At 45.3% G+C, this 22,263-nt stretch overlaps 1 long non-coding RNA gene across 1 annotated transcript in view; it reads left to right on the forward strand.

Annotated features, from left to right (window-relative positions):
- Positions 1–1,371: 1,371 nt before the first annotated feature.
- Positions 1,372–22,263, forward strand: part of LOC125940377 (uncharacterized) — a 34,618-nt gene continuing 13,726 nt past the window's right edge. The window contains exons 1-2 of the long non-coding RNA XR_007463599.1: positions 1,372–1,448; positions 2,515–2,623. This is a non-coding gene — a long non-coding RNA (uncharacterized LOC125940377). The remainder of the gene's footprint in view (positions 1,449–2,514; positions 2,624–22,263) is intronic.

A 22,263-nucleotide genomic window follows, 5' to 3' on the forward strand; every position in this document is an offset into this window, starting at 1 on the left:
GCCACTGCCGCAGCTGCTGCGTGTTGCCCATTCCCCTATTAGACAGGGAATGGGCAGATCGTTGTCATGACTGACTTTATCGAACATAGCACTGCAGCGCCGCTGGCGACTGCTCACCGCATGATCTCCCTCGTGCGTGTGACCCTCTAGAATGTATCCGCTTGTAAGCTTTCGCCTCACTGTCGCCACTCGCGGCAAAAAAGTACAAAATTTAATAATTCATTATATGTCCGTTTGTCATCACAAATTTACAGCATTCAAAACAAAAAAAAACGATACTTTAAGAAGTAAAATGTTGGTTACTTTATTTGTTGTATTTCAAAGTATTCGATTGAGGGAAAGTATAGGTGCAAGAACGCACCGCATGTGCCCTGTTCGCATTCGACGGAGGATAGAAAGATAATGCCCGAAAAAGGAGGCACGCCCTTGACGCGCCCGAGAAAGGCGTGGCAAGCGGCTCACGGCAAGTGTGCAGATAGACAGCGGGACAGTGACGGTATTGCTAAATTGCGATAATACGTTGATAACAATACGCGGCGCTGGCGCGTTTCGTTGCGCAGTCTTCTATGCTTGAAACACCGCGAAGGGTGCGCTCATGTTGTCATACGCGGCTTTATGTCGACATTTCTTTTTGGCTGCTGTTATTGCACGTTCCTTGCTATCTTCGTTCACTGACTGTCATCGAGCAAACTCGGGTAAAACTCGGGTGAACGAGAAACTCGGCGCATCCTGCATAGCACCCCAGGTTGCTTATTCTGGCCCTTAGATATCAGTAATATTAGCTGTTGTGCTACACCAACAAACGAATCTAAAGGACGAAATTGTTCAATACATTCGTGTCTAAATTACCGTGGTTTTTTGTATCCTTTCTTGGTCAAGATAATGGATGTGAAGCACATGTATTTGATTCAACACTAAATAGAATTGTTGCATAAGAACTGTTTAAGGGGCAACATTATTCTCAAAATACGTTTTCTATGCAAACTGATGACAGCAATGGCCCCAAGGAAGTACCGAATTAACACAGATAATTATGACAAAATTTTGACCAACTATTCTATGTTCGCATGAATTTATCATAGAAAGTTCTGACGCGCGAGCTTACCGTATGTTTATACTTACGGTCAAGGAATCTTTCATAAGTAGCGCATGTTCACGTAGAAAGCGTTTCTGATGAGCAACACTTTTACTCTACAAAGGCCGGAATTTTCATAATTGCCATTAGGTGTATGAGGTGGCGCTGACAGACGTGCAATTTATTCTTGTAGGCAGAGTCATAAGATTAACATGACAGTGATACCAGGCTGCAGACGTTAGCATCGTAAAATATACATTTTGAATATGGCTACTATTTTAGATTTTTTCTTAATTTGCTATTCTGTATTCTTTTTGTAGTTTGGCGATTGGACGCATGGAACCAAATGGAGAAATATTTAATCAAACGAAAGGTAAGTTCACCAAGTTCATACTTATCCGCACTGTGTTATTCCCATAAGATCCCATAAGTCGTGCCCGCAACACGGTCTAATCGGAAAACATGTGCAATCGAAAATCACGCTTTCAAAGACGTGTATCAGCAAGCGAAGGGATCGCAAAGGCAGGACAGGGTCACCGGTCGGGGACCAAAGAAATCGGGAGATCGACTTCTCGAAGTGGCATTGCCCAGGAAATACGTGTGAAGGCAAGGCGCGGCTGTCGCAACATTGTTTGAGGGGATTGGTTTTTCGTATTGGGAACGAATGCAGCTTGCGGTGGAGCAAGTTCACGCGTGCTTGTTCTATTATTAACGATTTGTTCTGAAGAGGGCTGTCATTGGAGACAGACGCGCGAGGGCCGCTCAGGGGCAACTTAGGAACTGCAATATGGAGGTGACTACCAATACAAACGCGTGATCGGAGTATAACTAAGAAAACTACATGAAAGTAGTGCCTCATTTGCGTTAACATGGCAACTTCCAGGTGCCTACTTTGTCACTGAAGACAGACGAATGTGCAATATCACAAGTCTCAGTTGTGAATTCATCGAAACATGGGAGCTACTAGCCTAAATCGAAGGCAGGTTTACACAAACAATATTTAAGCCGTATTTACAAAGGAGGCAAAACCAATAGCGCAAGATGGCGAAAGTCACACACGAGCAAGCAATTGCACCACAATCACCACTTTTGCTGATGAATTACCACAATTTGCTGATGAATAATGTTTACAGAGCTCTAGAACTATTGCTAGAAACTCTGCAAGACAGGTACGTCCTAAGTCTGCAATGCGAAGAGAAAATGACTATTCGCGAACAGCGGATAATTTTAATACCACTGTTCGTGTTGTGTGGCGTCATGTCTCCCTTGGTCACTATTTCTATAATGTAATACTTTAAGATATAACTTACCAGGCGGTAGGATCATTTTGCATTTTAGGAAGAATATAATTGAAATGAATTTGAATGGAATTGGGGTTGCAGTAAAGAGGAATCATCTAAAAACGTTGAACGTTGAACTAATATGGTTCTCTCCTGCAGGTTTGGCTTATCTTAGGGGCGCCTGCAGCAGACATAAGGCTGTCCTGGTGACTGAGGCTCCTGGATCACTGGATGGTGTATACACTGCTGTACATGAATTGGTTCATGCGTAAGCACACCATTATTTTCGCCTTTGTATATACTCGCCGAGTATATCTGTATTACAGCGGTATTACAGTTCCATGCTTACCAATGATGCTTGAGGAATGCCGTGATGAAAGCCTCATGCATACAAGGAAAAAAATATGATTACGAAATTAATAAATAATTTCGGAAGCGTTTGCGTGAAGTAAATGTGAGAAAAGATTGTGTTGGCGTTTAAGCCTGCTCGCCGGATAATAGAAAAAAAAATGAATGTCCCTTCCGCCACAAGTTCCTTTTCGGACGGGGGTTAAAACGAAGGAAGGGGGCACATATTGATATCGCCTTACAGGTGAAGTTTCCTTTAAGAATTGTTCACGTACAATTGGTAATTGTAAACTAAAGGCATCGAATTTATTTTAAGAATACTGTTCAACAGTGCGAAAAATACAGTAGGCCCCACCCCACGTATTATGTTCTATAAAACTTTCCCAAAAATTTATTTGACCTGTGTCAGAGCTGTTTTTTTTACTTTACCAATCAGATTGCTTGATATTGGCAGAATCGTAGGGCTTTAAAATCCGTCGCCGTATAATGTCCGTTGTATTGTTCGTAATCACTCAAGCAATGCGCATATGTTTATACAAAGCCAACATCGAAAAATCTTGGTAGAATCTATCTCACGATGACTGTCGAGGTTAATGTGATTAGCATTGAAGCAATGAAGTGATCGATCGTATTGCTAGCGCCAGAACGCGTCATGTATAAGGCTTGAATGCAGGCGTGCTCCTCACTCGCGCATTCCTCTGGACACAATGTACCGTTTAGTGGCGCTACCAGGAAGTACACATATAGCGCGTGTTAGAAAAAATTACCGCAGAACTCCTCTGCCGACGACCGTCGATGGTAATGCGAATAGAATTCGAGCAATGCAGCGACAGGTCGTGTTACTGGAGTGACGTTTGTTTAGCACGTGTTGTGGTAATTCTGAGAATTTTGTTGTTTCGGCTATTTTCCACATACTCCGATATCGTCCCAATTTGCTACGGCATTCACTCGCCAAGGTCACCCATGATCATGGCGTCATGACGACGACTGCATGATGCCCATGCAGTGAAGATGGAAAGAGAAATAAGAAATAATGATAATCGCGCGACAAAGGTGGTATAACGACAAAGGCGTGATGATAATGAGGTGTCGATTCGTAAATTATGAGGACGTTGTAACGACGTCAGCGTGACGACGGCGCACTGATGACGATGGCATGACAGTGGCGGCATCATCAGCCTAAATTTATGTCCACTGCAGGACGAAGGCCTCTCCCTGCGATCTCCAATTACGCCTGTCTTGCTCTAGCTCATTCCAATTGCGCGTGCAAATTTCCTAACTTCATCACCACACCAAGATTTCTGCCGTCCTCGACTGCGCTTCCCTTCTCTTGGTATCCATTCTGTAACTCTAATGGTCCACCGGTTATCCATCCTACGCATTACATGGCCTGCCCAGCTCCATTTCTTCCGCTTTATGTCAACTAGAATATCAGCTATCCCCGTTTTTCTCTGATCCACACCGCTCTCTTCCTGTCTCTTAACGTTAGGGCTAACATTTCCGTTCCATCGCTCTTTGTGCGGTCCTTAACTTGTTCTCGAGCTTCTTCGTTAACCTGCAAGTTTCTGCCCCATATGTTAGCACACTACGTTAGTGCAAGACAGGGGGTAATTGGAGATCGCAGGGAGAAGCCTTCATTCTGCAGTGGACATAAAATATAGGCTGCTGCTGCTGCTGCTGCTGATGATGATGATGTTAGCACCGGTGGACTGAATGATTATTCACTTTTCTTTTCAACGACAGTGATAAGCTCCCAGTCATAATTTCGCAATACCTGCCATATACACTCCAACCCAATTTTATACTTCTGTAAATTTCCTTTTAATCATCAGGGTCCGCTGTGAGTAATTGACCTACAAATGACCAGCCCTTCCCCTGTCGTGAAAATGGGGGTAAGCGAAACTTGTCGTGTGTGTATCTGACCTTCGTGGTGTTTTTCTTTCTTTCTCTCTCTCTTTCTCTCTCTCTATTTCTTTCCCTCTTTCTATATCTCTTCCTTCCTTTCTCTCTCTTTCTCTCTGACCTTCATGTTGATTTTCTTTCTTTCTCTCTTTCTTTCGCTCTCTCTGTTTTTTGTCCTTTTTGTGTGCAATTGAGCTTGGACCCTTTCTGCACTATCGCCAGGATCGGCCCACTTTTCAGCGTGCCCCCCCCCCCCCCCCACGCTGCCACCACCACCACCACCGCCGCCGACTCTTGTGAGCGTATAAAGGAGGAGGAGGAGGAATGAACGTTTATTGCTAAAAACAGCGAGAAAGTGTTCTTTCTTCGCCCTAGGTGGGCGGCTCTCTCAGTCCAGAAAGCCGTTGGCTAATGCCGCAGCCCGGGCCCGGTCCACCAGGCTTCGCTGATCCTCCAGGCTCTGTGCCGTTAGCATTGCCTCCCACGTTTCTTCGGTGGCTTGTATCGTTTCTGAGGCATCGTCTTGACTGTTTTTCTCGCGGTGTGGGCACACCAACACCATGTGTTGTAGGGTGTCTGGTACATCACAATATCGGCATAGGTATGAGAAATTAGTGGGATGCATCCGGTGCATGATAATTCCATGGACATATGTATTCTTTTGTAGTCTACGGAGGGCGGTGGCTTCTTCCTTGCTTAATTTTGGATGTGGTAAAGGATATTCTCTTTCGAGTCGGTAATGTTGCAGTATTACGGCGTAGTTGATGGAATGTCCTCCACCCTCGTCGATTTCCGGGATCCCGTGCGGCAGGAAATCCCGGCTGGTATGCTCTCGGGAGACAGCATGTGCTGCTTCGTTTCCTGCCAGGTGTTCGTGGCCTGGGGTCCATACGACGTAGGTTTCGGGTAGTTCTTGGCGTCTTGATAGCTCTTTTAGAATTTTCACGGCTGCGGCAGAGATTCGGTCCTTTTTGTAAGTTTCTACATGCCGTTTGCGAGTCGCTCAAGATGATTGCGGAGTCCTTGCATGTGGCGATGCCGAGGATGATGGCTACTTCCTCCGCCGTTTCTGGATTTCTGGCCGGTATGGTGGCAGCGACTAGCTCATTCCCTTTGTTGTTAGTCACGGTAATTGGGTAGGCTCTTCTAGCTGGGTATTTTCCCGCATCTGTATATCTCGTGTTGGGGTTCCTTGAGTATTTCTTGCTTAGCGCTCGAACTCTTGCTTATCTTCTGTCTTTGTGGTGTGTTGCATGCATGCGACTGAGATAGAGTCACGGAGAAGTGGCGGCAATCGGGTTTTCACGTCTGAGTCTGCTATAAAGTTTTCGCTGTATGCGAGTTTGCGAAGCACTGCTCTTCCTGTTTGAGTCAGCTTAAGGCGTTCCAGCTGGCTGGCCCTGTGCGCTTCACTCATTTCTTCCCAGGTGTTATGGAGGCCAAGTTCCAGTAGTGTCGTGGTTGAGGTCGTACTGGGAAGTCCAAGTGCGCTATTGATTGCCTTTCTGATGACGATGTTGAGTTTTTCAATTTCAGCCTTCTTGAGGAGTAGATACGGGGTGCCATATGTTATCCGGCTTATAAGGAGTGCTTGGATAATTTGGACGGTTTCTTGCTCTTTAAGTCTTCTTCTTTGAGTGGTTATACGCCTAATGAGATGAGTTACTTGTGTTAGGGTCTTCTGAAGCTTCGGAAGTGTACCTGTGCCAGAACCATCTTTATGTAGTGTAAGTCCAAGAACGCGGAGGGAGTGAACTTGAGGTATATCGACTCCATTGAGTGTGACGTTGGGATCTGGGTCGACGTAGGCTGGTGGTCTTTCCCGGGTCCTTGCCTTGAGTATAAGTAGCTCTGATTTTTCGGGTGCGCTGGAGACCGCATCTTGATAGGATTGTTCTATCAGATCGATTGCCTCTTGGAGGGTAGTTTGCTGTCGGCCGGTTGTCGACGCTTTTGTCCATAACGTTATATCGTCGGCGTATACTGCATGGCTTAAACATTCGATGTCATCGAGTTGCTGCGGAAGCTTAATCATAGCGAGGTTGAATAGCAAAGGTGAAATTACTGACCCTTGTGGAGTGCCTTTGGTGGGCATTTCGAATTTGTCTCGCTGCGGATGTTGCCGATGCCCACCGTAGCCTTGCGATCCTTGAGAAAGTCCTGTACGTATTGGTAGGTCCGGATTCTGCAGTTTGTGTCTTGGAGATTCTGGAGAATTGCGTCATGCTTCACATTATCGAAGGCTCCTTTTACATATATTGCTAAAATATAGAACAAGGCTCCTTTTACATCTATTGCTAAAATAGAGAACTTTTTGTGGCGTTCTAGGTAGTCCAAGAGGTCTTCCTTGAGCTGTAAGGGTATATCTTAGGCTCAGAGGAGCTGTCGGAAGCCAAACATTGTGTCAGGCATGAGTCCTGAGTCTTCGAGGTATGTGGTGAGGCGATCGTGAACAATGTGTTCGAGAAGCTTTCCAGCGCAGGACGTCTAGGAGATGGGCCGTAGGTTGCTGATTTGTAGTGGCTTGTTGGGTTTTAGAATCATAATGACTTCTGCGTGCTTCCATTCTGCCGGGAGCTCACCTTCTTCCCAGCAGTTATTCATGTAGTCGAGGAGTCCATATAGGGCCTTGTCCGGGAGGTTTCGTAGGATCCTGTTGGTCACCTTGTCATTTCCTGGCGACGTGTTACGGGTCAATTTGGCAAGAGCGGCGTGGAGTTCAGGAAGCGTAAAAGGGCTGTCGAGGGTCAGGTTTGGTTCGCCTTTGTACGGTCGGGGATCCGAGACCTTGGGTGCATTGTCTCCGACAAGTTTACGCTTGAGTTCTTCCAAAATTTGTTTCTCAGTTCCTGGATGAGAGTGAATGATTTTCTTGAGGTCATGTCTTTGTTGTGTCTTGGTTTTGGTGGTAGCTAAAAGGGCTCGCAGTATATGCCAGGTCTTCTTTGTGCTGATTGTGCCACTTGAAGTTTGTCGCACAGCTTATGCCAGTTCTGACTGCTGAGTTTATCTCCGTATTCTTCTGCTTGCTTTGTTATGTGGGCGATCCGTTTCTGCAGTTTGCGGTTATGTTTCATCTTTTTCCACCGCCTCAGTAGGCCTCTTCTGGCATCCCAAAGATGTAGGAGATGAGAGTCTACGGCCGGTGTGTCCATTGTGAGTTGAATGACTTTAGTGTGCTTCTCCGCCGTCATGACCACTTCGGTGAGCCACTCTTCAATATTTTTGATGTTCTCTTCTATGTCATGCTCTCTAAAGGCCTTCCAGTCCGTCAGCCTTGACGTTCCGGTTCTGCTCGGCTTCTTATGGTACAGGATTTCTAGCTAAAGGATGTGGTGATCGCTGCCGAGATTTTCTTCCAATCGGGTCCATTCGGCATTGGAGATACCTATTGTAAAGTTGAGGTCGGGATTTGTATCCCTGGATACACTGTTGCCTATTCGAGTCTTTAGGATCATTCCAGAGGGTGAGGTGATTCTGTTGTGCCGAATCGTGCACTCGCGCTCCTTTCTTGGTCGTGTGCTGGTAACCCCATGCTGTGTGGGGGGCATTAAAATCCCCCATAATTGCAAGTTTACGGCCTTTAGATAGCCTTCTGGCTTCCGTGATGAACTTTACAAAGTCGGATAACGGATCCCTGGGTGGACTATATAAGCATAGGACATGTAGACTTTGGTGCGTCTTCTTTCGGGTAGCACTTCCACTAGGGTGTGTTCCACGGTTGTTCCCTGGATTGTGTGGTCTTGCGTGGTGAGATTTTTCTTCGTCAGGATGGCTGTTCTCTGAGATCCGCTGTGTGTATCATATCCCTGTATGCGTAGATTGGTCTGATACGTTTCTTGGATAGCGACGATATCTGGTTGTTCCTGTTTGGTCAGTTCCTGGAGGTTTGTTCTTTTGGTTCGTATAAAGCGACAGTTCCATTGCCACAGCTTCATTGGAAGTTGTGGGAATCTCTTCTTGGGATTACTCGCCATCTTGATCAATATCGTTGTTATCGGCCCAGGTCATGAATTCCGGTCTGGCAGCATTATGGAGGTCTTTACGTGCTTTCTTGATAGCCGTGTCAGTGTTGTTGAGCAACTTTTCTACTGTGGGTTTCGTTACGTGGTTGTGCTTGGCATAGGACATGAAGTTTCTGAGGTCTTGGAGCGTAGCATGGATAGGGGCGAGCTGAGTGGTGATGTGTTGCTGGAGCTGTTGTGTTATTTCCTTTGCAGAAGTGGTCATGGCCTCCTGTATCTGCTTCCGGACCTCCACTGTTACAATTTCCTTGATTCGTTCTTCCGTAAGGGACGGTGGGATGTTGGGCATTCCTTGAGGTTTCGAGGCTTGATTGGCGGTGTCTTGTTCTTTGCACCTTTGTATGAGCTTGTCAATGAGGGCTTGTTGATTTTGGAGTTGTGCTCACAGATCTCGTTCGGTTTCCGTGGGTTGTTGTGCTCGTGTGTTTCCTCCTGCAGCGTCTGGATACGTGACTCACTTTTGTGGGTTGCGGGTACGTGATCCGGACCGTGATCTTGACCGGGTTCTTTCGTCTGCTTGACCACCTGCTGATTTGCAGTCACTTCTGGATCTTCGTTGACTGTGTAGTGAGGCACTGCTTGATTCGGATAGGGCCGGAAAGTCGGAGTCGGAAGTTGAGTTCCATCTGCATTGCTGCTCTTGGTTCTTGTTTTCCCAATGCAATCTGATCTTGTACGGTGGTGGATTTGGTTTCAGTTTATGTCGGCACTCCTTTCCTGCTGTCTCATAGGGTTGTTGACAGATTTTACAGCTGGGTTGGCAGTCTTGATCTTCCTGTCGATTTTCCATCCCGCATATATAGCAGAAGTTGATAAAGGGTTTCGGGCAGATATCTTGCCGGTGCCCTAGCTCCCCGCAGGCTCTGCAGTATTGCACGGATTTCCTGTATGGTTTGCAGCGGTAGTCAAAGCATTTATATATGATGATGTATGGGACGTGCGGTCCGTCGAAGTAGATGAGTGCTGTTGACGATCTTCCCAGCATGCGTGCTGCGAGATCCGTGTATCTTGCGGATGCTCGTAGCCCTTGAAGTAGTTCTTCGCTCGTTCTTGGCGGGATGTTGTAGATTACGCCCTTGCTGATGCTCTCTGGTGTCTTGACATTTGCTTTAACTTCGTAATTGGATCCTCCAAGCTGGATGTTGGTGATATTGAGGAGCATGTCGTACGCTGTCTTTGTTTGGTGTACTTGCGATGATTATATTCTCGACATGTTGCACTTGAATCTGGATGTTATCATAGAAGTCTTTTTGGGACAACTGGCTAGCTCGGCCGATGGCATGTGTCACTGCCACCAATGTCCATTTGGAGAGTTGCAATCCCGCCTTTGGTCTGTAGATGATCTTCGTGTCGTCCACTGGCAAAGGCGGAAGTCTCGGTTTCCTGTAATGTGGCATGTTTCCCGCAAAAGCTTTTGTTGTTCCGGCTTGCTGCGTTCGTTGTTGGTATGCTTCCTTGGCTGTGGGTTTTATATGCACCTGAGTCGTCTTTCCTCTCCTCTCCCATGTGTGCCATTTTTCCTGAATGTTTATCGCCTTCCCGCTGTTCTCGTCATACGTCCACTCCGCTTCCAGTTGTTGCTGCTCTTGTATCGTCTCCACATGCGTTTCAACGCTGTTATTTTCCTGGTTAAATTCCCGTGCAGTTCTTGTTGTGTCGGATGCGTCAGTCATTGATACTTGGCGGCAGCGCCGAGGCGCTCTCGAAGAGAGCGAACGGCGGCTCACGAGCGCTCACGAGCCACGGGTCATGCGCGGTCAGCTGGCCCCTTACTCTTGTAGGGTTAGCTCCGTTAGCGCGGCGTGAAACCTTCTAACGGCAAAAAATGACGGTAATTCCACGTACCGCTCATAAACTTGATATCCTCTGGTTCCACTTCCGTTGCCGATTCCGTCGATGCCACAGTTCCGATGAATAAAAGCAGGTATCCGGAAAATTGCCGAAAAAAGCAGGAGCGTATAAAAAAAGCGGGAGCGTATAAAGCTTCGCTTAATAAACGTACTCCGTTACATACTCTAGAGGCGCACTGGCGATCCTGAATTCGTGTTCCCTTGCCAGGAACATTATCTTTGTCTTCTGCATAGTATTCTTCAACCGCACTCTTTCACTTTCTTGGCTAAGGTCCGCAATAATTTGTTGCAATTCGTCCCCATTGTTGATGAACAGGACCATGTCATCTGAAAACTGAAGGTTGTTGAGATATTTGACGTTGATTCTCACTCATAAGCCTTCCCAGTCTAAGAGCTTGAATACTTCTTCTAAGCATGCAGTGAATAACATTACATAGATTGTGTCTCCTTGCCTGACCCCTTTCTTGATAGGTAATTTTCTACTTTCTTGTGCAGAACCAACGTAGCTGTGGAATCTTTGTAAATATTTCCCAAGATATTCACGTATGCCTCCTGTACTTCTTGATTACGCAATGCCTCTATGACTGCTGGTATCTCTACTGAATCTAATGCCTTTTCATAATCTATGAAAGCCATATAGAGGGATTTATTGTACTCCGCAGATTTCTCCATTACCTGATTGATGGCGTGGATATTATCCATCGTAGAATATCCCTTCCTCAAGCCAGCCTGTTCTTTTGGTTGGCTGAAGTCAAGTGTCGCCCCGATTTTATTTGCAATTACCTTGGTGAATATTTCATACAATACTGAAAGCAAGCTAATGAGCCTATACTTTTTCAATTCTCTAAGGTCTCCCTACTTATATATTAGTTTAATATGGGCATTCGTCCAGTTCTCTGGTATGGTTGAATTCGCGAGGCATTGCGCAAAAAGGGCCGCAAGCTTTTCAGGCATATCTCCTCCGTATTTTATTAAGTCAATTGTTATTCCATCTTGTCCAGCCGCTTTTTCCCTGATCATGTTTTGCATGGCCCTTCCAACTTCTTCGACAGTTATAGAAGGAGCCTCTGTATCCTCTTTATCATTAATTTGAATGAAAGTTAGTTGGCTCCTCTATGAACTGTAAAAGGTCAGTATTGAATGCGTCTGCTGCTTTTACTATGTCGTTGAAATTGATGATGATATTACCCTGCTTATCTTTCAGTGCATACATCTTGCCTTGTCCTATGCCAAGTTTTCTTCTCACTGATTTCATGCTGTGTCCATATTTTACTGCTTCCTCAATCTTTTCCACGTTGTCATTTCGAATGTCCCGTATTTTCTTCGCGTTGATCAGTTTTGACAATTCAGCGAATTCTATCTGATCTCTTGAGTTTGACACATTCATGTTTTGCCGTTTCTTTATTAGGTAATTTGTTCCTTGAGAGAGCTTGCCTACTGGTTGCCTTGGTGCCTTACCTCCCACTTCAATTGCTGCTGCTGAGATCAATCTAGTTACGGTTTCATTCATTACCTCTATGTTGTCTTTATCTTCCTGTTTTAAAGCTGCATATTTGTTTGGAAGTACCAGCCCTAAATGGTCTGCTTTTACCTTTACTGCGTCTAGGTTGGCCTGTTTTTTTAGACAATTTTACTCTTTCTCTCTTCAAATTGAGAGAAATCCTAGACCTCACTAACCTATGGTCACTGCACTTTACCGTACCTAACACATTTACATCCTGCACTATGCTGTGATCGGCAGAGAGTATGAAATCTATTTCATTTCGTATTTCTCCATTACGGCTTTTCCAGGTCCCCTTCCTGTTGCTACGCTTCCTGAAGAAAGTATTCATTATGCGAAGCCTATTCCTTTCCGCTAATTCTACCAACATCTCTCCTCTAGCGTTCCTAGAATCGATGCCGTAGTTGTCAATTGCTTGCTCACCAGTCTGCTTTTCCCCCCACTTTTGCATTGAAGTCTTCCCTTTCTGCAGTATATTGAGTTTGCACCTTTCACATTGCTAATTCAACATATTCATAAAACTGCTCTATTTCTTCATCCTCGTGACTGGAGGTTGGGGCGTAGGCTTGTACTACCTTTATTGTATACCTCCTATACAGCTTTACTACGACTACTGCTACCTTCTCATTAATGCGGTAGAATTCACCATGTTGTCTTCTATGACCTCATAGATTAGAAATCCTACCCCGAATTCTCTCTTATCTGGAAGACCTGTATGGCAAAGGACGTGGTTGTTAGTCAGTGCTGTATAAGCCTCACCAGTTATTCTAACTTCACTCAGGCCAATAATATACCAGGCAATGGCTGATAATTCTTCAAACAGCCCTGCTAACCTAATCACGACTGAATGATGAGAGCACGGTTACGATAGCATCATGAACAAGGAATGATGTCGATGGACCGACGAAGGTGGCATGAGGACGATGGATTGCCAACGACGGGATAGAGTTACTGAAGTGATGACGGTGGTGAAACGAGAGCGGGACGACTGTGGCATAACAACAGTGCTATGACGAGGACTGTGTGACAACGATGGCTAAGGAGGACAGCATGATGAGAGTCTGATGTCGAAGTTACAATAACGACAATGCCATGACCGCAACTGCGTAACAACGACGGTATCACAACATGCACGGCGACGACCGTATCCTGACAACGCAATGATGACGCTGGTATGAGAACGGCATGGGAACGATGGCATCATGGCGAGTGATGATGACAATGGCGTATGACTGTATCAGGGAATGTAGGAGAGCAAAGGAAACTGAGTGCCCGATTTTAACAGCGAAGCTGTTTAAGCCGACCGTTAGCCCGTAACATGCGAACATAAATTGCAGGCTGATCCTGGCGGTAGTGCAGAAAGGGTCCAAGCGCTATGACACATACCCCTGTGAACTATCGAAGGTGTTCAATTCTAGCCCAGATGCATGGCCAATACCTTGCGATAGCCAATCAATAGCTAATTGATAATATATCAATTATCAATATATTCCGGAAAATGCTAGGGATGACTTGGTAGTGCGTAGCCTAGCCCAAATACGTGGCCAATATCTTGTGATAGCCAATCAATAGCTAATCGATAATCGATCGATAATCAATAAATTTTAGAAAATGCTGGTGATCATCTGGTAGTGCTTAGCCTAGTCAAAATACATGGCCAAATTCTTGTGATAGCCAATCGATAGCCAGTCAATAGGTAATCGATAATCAAAAAATAATCAATAAATTTCTGGGAATTATGGGGCTGGCTTGCTGGTGCTTTGCCTAGCCCAAGTACGTGACGAATGCCTTGCGATAGCCAATCGATAGCCAATCAATAGCTCACTGATAATCGATAAATAATAAATAAATTCTGAAAAATGCTGGAGATGACTTGGTAGGGCTTAGCCTAGCCCAAAAGCCGGGACTAGCTAGGTGTCCATCAGCTCCACTCTCTCTTTGGCATTGCGCCTCCAGTGCAAGCTACGCTATTTTTTTGTCATATCTTAAGAAGTCAACAAAGAAAGACACCAAGGACAGCATAGACAAAATTATACGGACTTATTAATTGAAATAAAGGAATGACCAATTAATTGAAATGAAAGTGGATGAAAAATCAAATGACCGAAGGTGGGGCACGAATCCACGTCTTCGCATAACGCGTGGGATGCTCTTACCAATTGATCTAACGCGGCGCCTTTTTGCCATCCACTTTCTGGGGTATTTATGTTTATCTATTAGAACTAAGCCTGCGAGTCTCAGCCAGCGCCAAGGCGGCCGTGATTTCCATTAATTTCTTTTCATTTCAATCGTTTGATAATTTATAAATTCCCGCCGTGGTTGCTCAGTGGCTATGGTGTTGGGCTGCTGAGCACGAGGTCGCGGGATCGAATCCCGGTCACGGCGGCCGCATTTCGATGGGGGCGAAATGCGAAAACACCCGTGTACTTAGATTTAGGTGCACGTTAAAGAACCCCAGGTGGTCCAAATTTCCGGAGTCCCCCACTACGGCGTGCCTCATAATCAGAACTGGTTTTGGCACGTAAAACCCCATAATTTTTTTTAATTTATAAATTATAAGTACATGTAATTTCTCCTATGCTGTCCTTGGTGTCTCTGCTTGTTGGCTTCTTATGATATATCCGGGAACGTGTACGACTACGATGACGTGACGACGATAGCATGCCGAACGTCGGATAACGAAGCTGCTGTGACGATTGTGCATGGCGACGACGGAATGACTTGGTCCGGGAACGGATGCACGATAGCGATTGTCTGACCACGTCGGCATGACAAAGGTGGCCTAAACAAAAACGAATGACGCCTGTACAATAAGATGGAATGACGAAGAAAGACTGACGGTAAAACAAGAACGAAGGCGGTATGAAGACGACGGCATGACGAAAATAGGATAACGATCCTGAACTGATTACAATGATAACACGACAGCGTGACGAAGAGGGCAAGACGACGACCGTGTGATGACGATGGTTTGACGACGGCTTGAGGATGACGCAATGACCACCAAGGCATCACGACCACGAGCCCATGCCTAGTAACCCAATTAATTGGAGAACTGGGACCACTGGGTCGTAGTAAAAGGCATGACAGCGACACCATAACAATTGTCCGATCACAAAGCTGGAATGACGATGATTGAACGACCACGACGTGGTCCAAGTGGTCCAAGTGGTCCAAGTGGCCCAAGTTGTCTACTTGCTTGGGCCAAGTGGTCCAAGCAAGTAGACAACTTGGGCCACTGGAGCGGTGTAGGAGGCTAAGATAGATAGATAGATAGATAGGCTCCAAACCGCTGATGTAGGCAAATAATGCTATTAGTATTAATCTATATAATCAGATAACATTGGCTTAACATGTACGGCACGGGTTTGTTTCCGCAAAGCGTGAGAGAAAATTGAAAAGTGGCGTGCACCCAATGTCACTTACCCAGACAGCCTAGCTGCAGCCCGGATCATTCAAAAGATGCACATACGAAGTGACCCAAAATTTTGTCAATGACGTTTACTGAAACGCGGCACCTGCCAAGTAGGACATACCCGATTACCCTAGCGGGCATCAAAGAGCTTGATTAAATACCGGAACATACCAAGAGGCACATCTCCTGCGACTGTAGTTGGTGTCAAAGTGCTTCATTGAAGAGAGCCACAAACCCAATGCTAGATACTCAGTGACCCAAGATGCTAGAATGATTGGTTGAGAATACGGTTCCCTCGGCACAGCAGCCTTATGCTCTACCCTTTAGACCAAGACTACCCAGCCACACAAGTTAGTAGGAAAACGGTTAGAACACGGTCACAAACATCGATACCACAAAATGCATAGCATACTAAGAAAGCTGATAGCACTAAAGATCGACAGACGATAGTGCCAGAAACTTTCGCCAAATGCTTTATGAGGTGCTTTGTTTTCAACATTGAGTAGTCGGTCTGCAATTACCAAGTGGAGGACGAGAAGCTGTAATAAAAACGAGCTGGCATCTTATACCTCCAGAACACCACTCGACCTTTGTTTTGCATTTTTGCCAAGTATGGTCTGCGTGTTGATAGCTAATAAGATGAATCAAATCGCTCGCGCATATAAAAAGAAAAATGAAGTGCGGCGGACGAGAGCACGTGGCACAAGGCAGATTTGGCTTATTTAAAGAATAAAATGTGCCTAAAATCTCACTGCTCTGTGCTCACCAAGTTGAGCGTTTGGATAGTTGGTACTGCACAGTCTATGTTTTCCCTGCAAGTAAGGCCAGGACGACAGAAAGAGACACACACAGCGCTCAACTTACAACTAAAATTTGTTTTCCTGAACGCAGCTGTAAATCAACTTAGATCCAGGAAAACAAACAGGAGTTTGTCACGCATAAGTGTTATATGAAATAAATTCATTATGTTAAAACTTCTTCAAATGATGGTAACTCGCCGTCATGGAATAATGTTTCAGTCTTTCCGTTCGTAGCTTTTCCGTTCGTGAGGAATTGCATCTGTCGCTCAAATTTGAAGGGAATTATTGTACGTGTGCACCAGTGGCGTAGCCAGAAATTTTTTTCGGGGTGGGGCTCAGACTGCAGCGCGACCTCCTCCTTATAGAATTTGTCGAGGGATCAAATACATGAATAATAACTGCATTGCCATTGCCAATGCCATTGTATATTAGATGCTGCAAACGAATTATTGAACGCCACGCACTGTGAATACAAGTAAAATATGTATTTTTTTATAAAAATATATTCGTATGTCCCCAAAATTGTGGCAGAAATAACTGATATCAATGCCTCCGCATTTTCTTTTGTTTATTTAATAAGTACACAAAATATCACGCGAACTTCAGAACTATGTCAGTTCAAAACCAGCAATGCAGTGCATGCAGCTGATGCGAAAAACGTAAAGGCCATGAAATTAACAAGTTGAGGAAAAATATGTTGATGAATCTATGTCATTCACCAACCTTGTTTACATTTTTGTACATATGCAACAGCCATGAAAAAACCTCAATGACGCTGTCCTTCGTTGCAATCGATTGCGCAGGAGCAGCTGTTACCAGTCGTGTATTGTGAGAAATTGCACCGAAATTATAGTCGCAACAGTGAGTACATATAAAAAGCAGGAGTTCTGAAAATATACATTAGAAATGCAAAGATAGCATGCAATATTCAAACGTGAAGATACAACTTGATACAGGGCAAAAACGTGTCGCTGGAAACAAAGTTCACTGCTTGTATACACAAAATCTCGCAACAAGATATTTAAATGTACGTATAAGTCTCCAATAAATCTACATATCTAAGCAAACGTCAGTGTACATAATGCGTCAAACAAGACAAATAAACATGTTGCTCAGTCACTAGATAGTAAACTTTACGCATAGAAAGACAGACGATCCAGGCAAGAACAATACTATGATCGCAGAAATCGTGATATGTACTTGGGCCATGCTGCGGTCACGACAACACCATATAGGTAGAATAATAGAGGAAGGTGCAGAAATCAGTACGAAAATGTGCATTTTAGCTGCCTGCACAGCGGCAAGAATTATTATGCACCCACAATCAAAGAAGGCTATTGCTTTGCTTCATAAGAGAAGTCAAATCAGGTATCCAAAAAGGAAAGAAAAGGACAAACGAAAGCCACAGATGATGCGGCATGTTGAACTACCCAATATCCAAGTGGGTTTCTTGGGAAACGCTGCGTGGGCCGGGCTGTCAATGAGCAAGGTCGGTCAAACTTGGTTATTGATGTCCTCGTAATTTTCGTATTCGCATGCTAATTTTGATCATGATGCTAACTGTTACAATGAATGGTGAAAATTTCTGCGGTTTTAAAAGCTAATGAACAGTCATCATCATCATCAGCCTATATTTTATGTCCACTGCAGGACGAAGGCCTCTCCCTGCGATCTCCAATTACCCCGGTCTTGCGCTAGCGTATTCCAACTTGCGCCTGCAAATCTCCTAACGTCGTCATCCCATCTGGTTTTCTGCCCACCTCGACTGCACTCCCCTTCTCTTGGTATCCATTCTGTAACCCAAATGGTCCACCGGTTATCCATCCTACGCATTACATGGCCTGCCCAGCTCCATTTCTTCCGTATGAACAGTCATACGTTTTCATAATTACGAGTTCTGAAGACACAGAGCTTTCTACTTGAATTGATTTTAGATGCGAAGCAGCTTATGGTCGGGGCTATGTCACTCCCTCCCTCCCTCCGCCGTGCGGCGTCCACACCCCTACTGCGCATGCGCATCCTCCTCCCCCTCCTCTCCTTAGTCTTATCTCCTCTCCTCCCTCCTCCCCCTCCTCTCCTCTCATTGTCTCATCTCCTCTCGGCATCCCTCCTCTCCTCTCCGACGCTCCTCTCCTCTCCGGATTGCGCAACGAATAGCAACACCTGCGGCTTCGCGCGCAATAATGCGAAGCAGCTTAGGTTAGAGACGCGACGGTAGGTGCCCCAGAGGCACCGGCAACAGTCACCAACGCCGCGCGCGTTCGGTGCGAACGCGGGCAAAACGCCGACGGCGTCGACAAGAGTTCTGCGCGTTGCTGGTGCTGCTGCATGTCCAAGTTTATACAGCTGATAAAACTACCTTGAGTCGACCCCATGGCTGCTTCGCATACTACTCAGGGTTCCCCTACGGGAAGATGGTGTAATTTTTTTTGCTGCTTTGCTGTTTAAAAGACAAACTTCACTCGGCGGGGAAGTTTAGCGAAGCGGTCACTGACTTCAGACACGTTGATGCCGATGTCTCTGTGGGCGTATAAAAGATCTAGCCTATAACCATGCGTTCCTCAGACATTGCAGAGCGCAAGTAGTTTTTTAGTACTCTCATGTTCGAAAATATTTGCTCTGCGCTGGCAGTGGTCACGAGAAGAGTGACTAGAATCTTCAGCAGTTTGTACATATTTACATAGAACCTCGAGTCGCAATGAGAGAGGGCATCTATTCCGGTGCTAAAACCTAAATCACGGTGTAAGAATAAGGAGAGGTGCTGACATTCTCCAACAACGCGCGCGAAAGCGCCGCTCGCTCGCGTCCAGATTATGTTCGGCTTGGCTGCAGCTGGTTCGGCGCCCTCGTAGAGGGCGCTGCGGTATGCGGTCCCAGCCTCGGCGGCAAGGCGCGTGCTGCCGCTGCTTCGTCTTCCTGCTTGCATGTGCGGTTGCGCTGTTTTGAAGGCACGATTTTTGTTCGCGTTCGTTTCATGAGCTCGTGCTTGGGTATTGTCGCCAGGGGCCCTCGACGAAGGTGGTAGCGGCCTTCTGAGGGGCGTTTGAAATGGCTAGAAAGTGCTTCGTTCCGAACTGCAATTCTGGATACCTGACTTGTGCGGAGCGTGTGCCTTTATTCAAAGCGCCGTCCGACAGTGGTCATCTAGAGCAGTCGCGTCGTGCAAATCTGAGGGCAGACCGAACTCTAACGCCTACCGACCATGTCTGCACCAGCCATTTTTCAGAGGATACGATATCGATGGCATATTACGCGGAGCGCTCGATAAAAGGATTCCCAGCTTATTTCCAAACTGTCCAAAGAACCTCACACGGTCAAATAAACCTCGAACGCCGCTGCGGAAGAGAGAACCTCCTGTATGCCGCAGTAGTTTGTGCAAATTTTTCGGCATGCACAAGATATATACTGGGTGGTTTACTATCATGCACCAAGATTTGAAAATATGTAAATGTCACGTAGCTGGACAGAACCAAGGTAATGTTGTCTGCCGTCGCTTGGAGATACTCAGATTTTTTTATTCCGCTTAATTACATAATTATTTTCATAATTGATTAATCAACTTTTTAATGCTATAATTGGATAAAAAGTGTGAACGAGAGAATTGTACAGCAGCATGGAAAACTCCCTATATAACTTTCTGTTGCTCAATACGTGATACATAAAAGTGTTTTCCGAGCGTGAACGAAACCCGCGAATACAGCAATATTGCCGCGCGACTGGCCGCTCGAGGCACTCTGCGTGTATTCGTGAGCTTCTTTCATGCTCGGAAAAACACTTCTACGTAGCGCGTATTGAGCAATAGAAAGCTGTATCGGGAGTCCTTCATGTTGCTCTACAATTTTCTCATTGACACTTTTAATCTAAATATAATAATTGAGAAGTTCGATCAATAAATAATATTAATGATCTAATTAGGCAGAATGTAAAAAATAACTGAGTATCTCCAAGGGATGGCAACAACAATACTATGGTTCTGTCCAGCTACGTGACATTTGCATATTTTGAAATATTTGTGCACCCTGTAAAATACTGCTGTTTTCTGCGCAGATGTGTGCCTGATTTTCAAATTTGTTCCATCCTGGCTACTGAATTTTCTTTTACAATGCGCGTGCGGTGTATATTACATGCTTGCATGTTTTTATACAACATTTTTCCATTGTGGGAGTGTATGAGACCGCAAGCTTCTGGGATGGTTATCCCCTATAATGTTATCGAGCTGCTTCATGCACAAGTTTTTTCGTATTGTGTCTATGAAAAAAAAAGGTCTACGGCATTATTGTGTGGTGGGTGTAAGTGTATTTGTGGACAGGCTGTAGCATTCCAATGTCTACACGCTTACATTTACACATTCTCATATGCAATTTAAGAAAAAGCAAGTCACCTCTTTTTTTAGATCTTGCAAGAGCCACTCAGTCCTCAATGGATGAAAGGCCAATGAATAATATACACGGTCTATGTTAAGTGGAATTTGAATAAAAAAAGGCATTTGCTCAGGTTTTCATCAGTAAACTGTGGTAGTGATGCTCTAATTCAAGATAGACGCCTGCCTTCGTCCCGCCTATTAAATTTCCATTTGAAAGAGCTTTTACATAGCTGATGTGCATTCTCATCTTAAGTTCTAGCCATGAACAGCCACTTTGCTCTAGTGCATTGCATATCGGAAGCTTGCGCCGTTTCATTTCTTAATTTATATCGCGGCCACATTGAATTCGCGCAACGATGATTGAACGGTTTTCTGAGTGTGAATGGAAGCAGCGATAAGCATGAAATACATTTTCTGGTGCAGTCACTATTTTCTTCTGATCGAGGGGTACCACGTGGCTAAAACTTTCATTTTTTTATGCTTGGATGAACGGCTAGACCGAGCGAAACAAATGTGCGCGCGAGGGTAACTTCAGTGGGCTTTGAGTGCTGCCCGATTGATCCGTGCTCACGTCAACCACGCCCTGCACAAGGAACCTTCATGTTAGCGAAGCCTGGTACACTTATCACTTTAATGTGAAATAACGATTTTTTTCGCGCTTTGAGATTTACTCACTCCACTATGAACGAAAGTTTAGCGGAGGCAGAGAAATGCCAAGCCGCCGACGCCGCTAAGCTGGGACCGCTGGTCGCGGCGCCATCTGCTCGCAGCAGAGCTACACGGTGCGCCAGCGCACGGCCGAACATAATCTGGACGCTCGCTCGCGCGCAGTGTCAACACCTAAATATTCTTCCACCATGACCTAAATACACTTCTTCGATGTCGTTGGCATACTTGTTTAGGTACCTTGCACAAACAGTAAGCTGTTCGATTCCGGCAATATACGTCGTTTCGTCAGCAAGTACGGAGAAGTAGCTGCAGCGTTTACTTTTGCATCTAGGCTTTCTTTGATAATTTCACAAAAAAATCTATAATTTGGTTTTGTACATCTGGGCTTAAATACGAGGCATTACTGGGACAACTTTCCAAATGGTTCTTCAGATATGTATCTCCACAATCAGCTCGCATGCGAAGAAGCGCTTTGAAAATACCAGTATTTCCAGCCGGGGCTTTGCTTTAATCCATAGGACCACTGTCCATATGGCCACGGAGAGCCAGACCTTGTCGCCCGAAAAAAAGAACTGCCTCAATAATAGGCCGTTAACTTTCTTCTGTTTTCTCATATTATACTTTGCCTGCCCTGGTCCAGCTGATCGATCACACTGGGCACGCTTCCTGAAAATGTTTGGAGAAAATTATCAGCTGCCAGCTGTCAGTCACGGTAATATTTAGTATTTTCGTGTGTGTGGAAGATTGCGAGCACGTGCTTTCATTTCTGGAATGGCTTGGACACGAGGGCTCCAGTACACGCATGTTGGCCCAAGTTTATAAGAGCAATAACCCCATAAAGTTCCAGAATTGAAAAACTAAAGCACGCCTTTGGAAATGTCAGTGCACCTTTCGCGTCAAAAGTTTATGAGAATTTTATACCCACAATGTTCGGAATTGAAATCCATGCGCTCCGTAGATTCCACGGCCACTGCGAGATGCCGCGACGCGCCCGATGGTTATCGAAAAGCCCTTGAAACTTTGTGCTCGGATGGG

This window comes from Dermacentor silvarum, chromosome 9, assembly GCF_013339745.2.
Source record: "Dermacentor silvarum isolate Dsil-2018 chromosome 9, BIME_Dsil_1.4, whole genome shotgun sequence".
NCBI lineage: Eukaryota > Metazoa > Arthropoda > Arachnida > Ixodida > Ixodidae > Dermacentor > Dermacentor silvarum.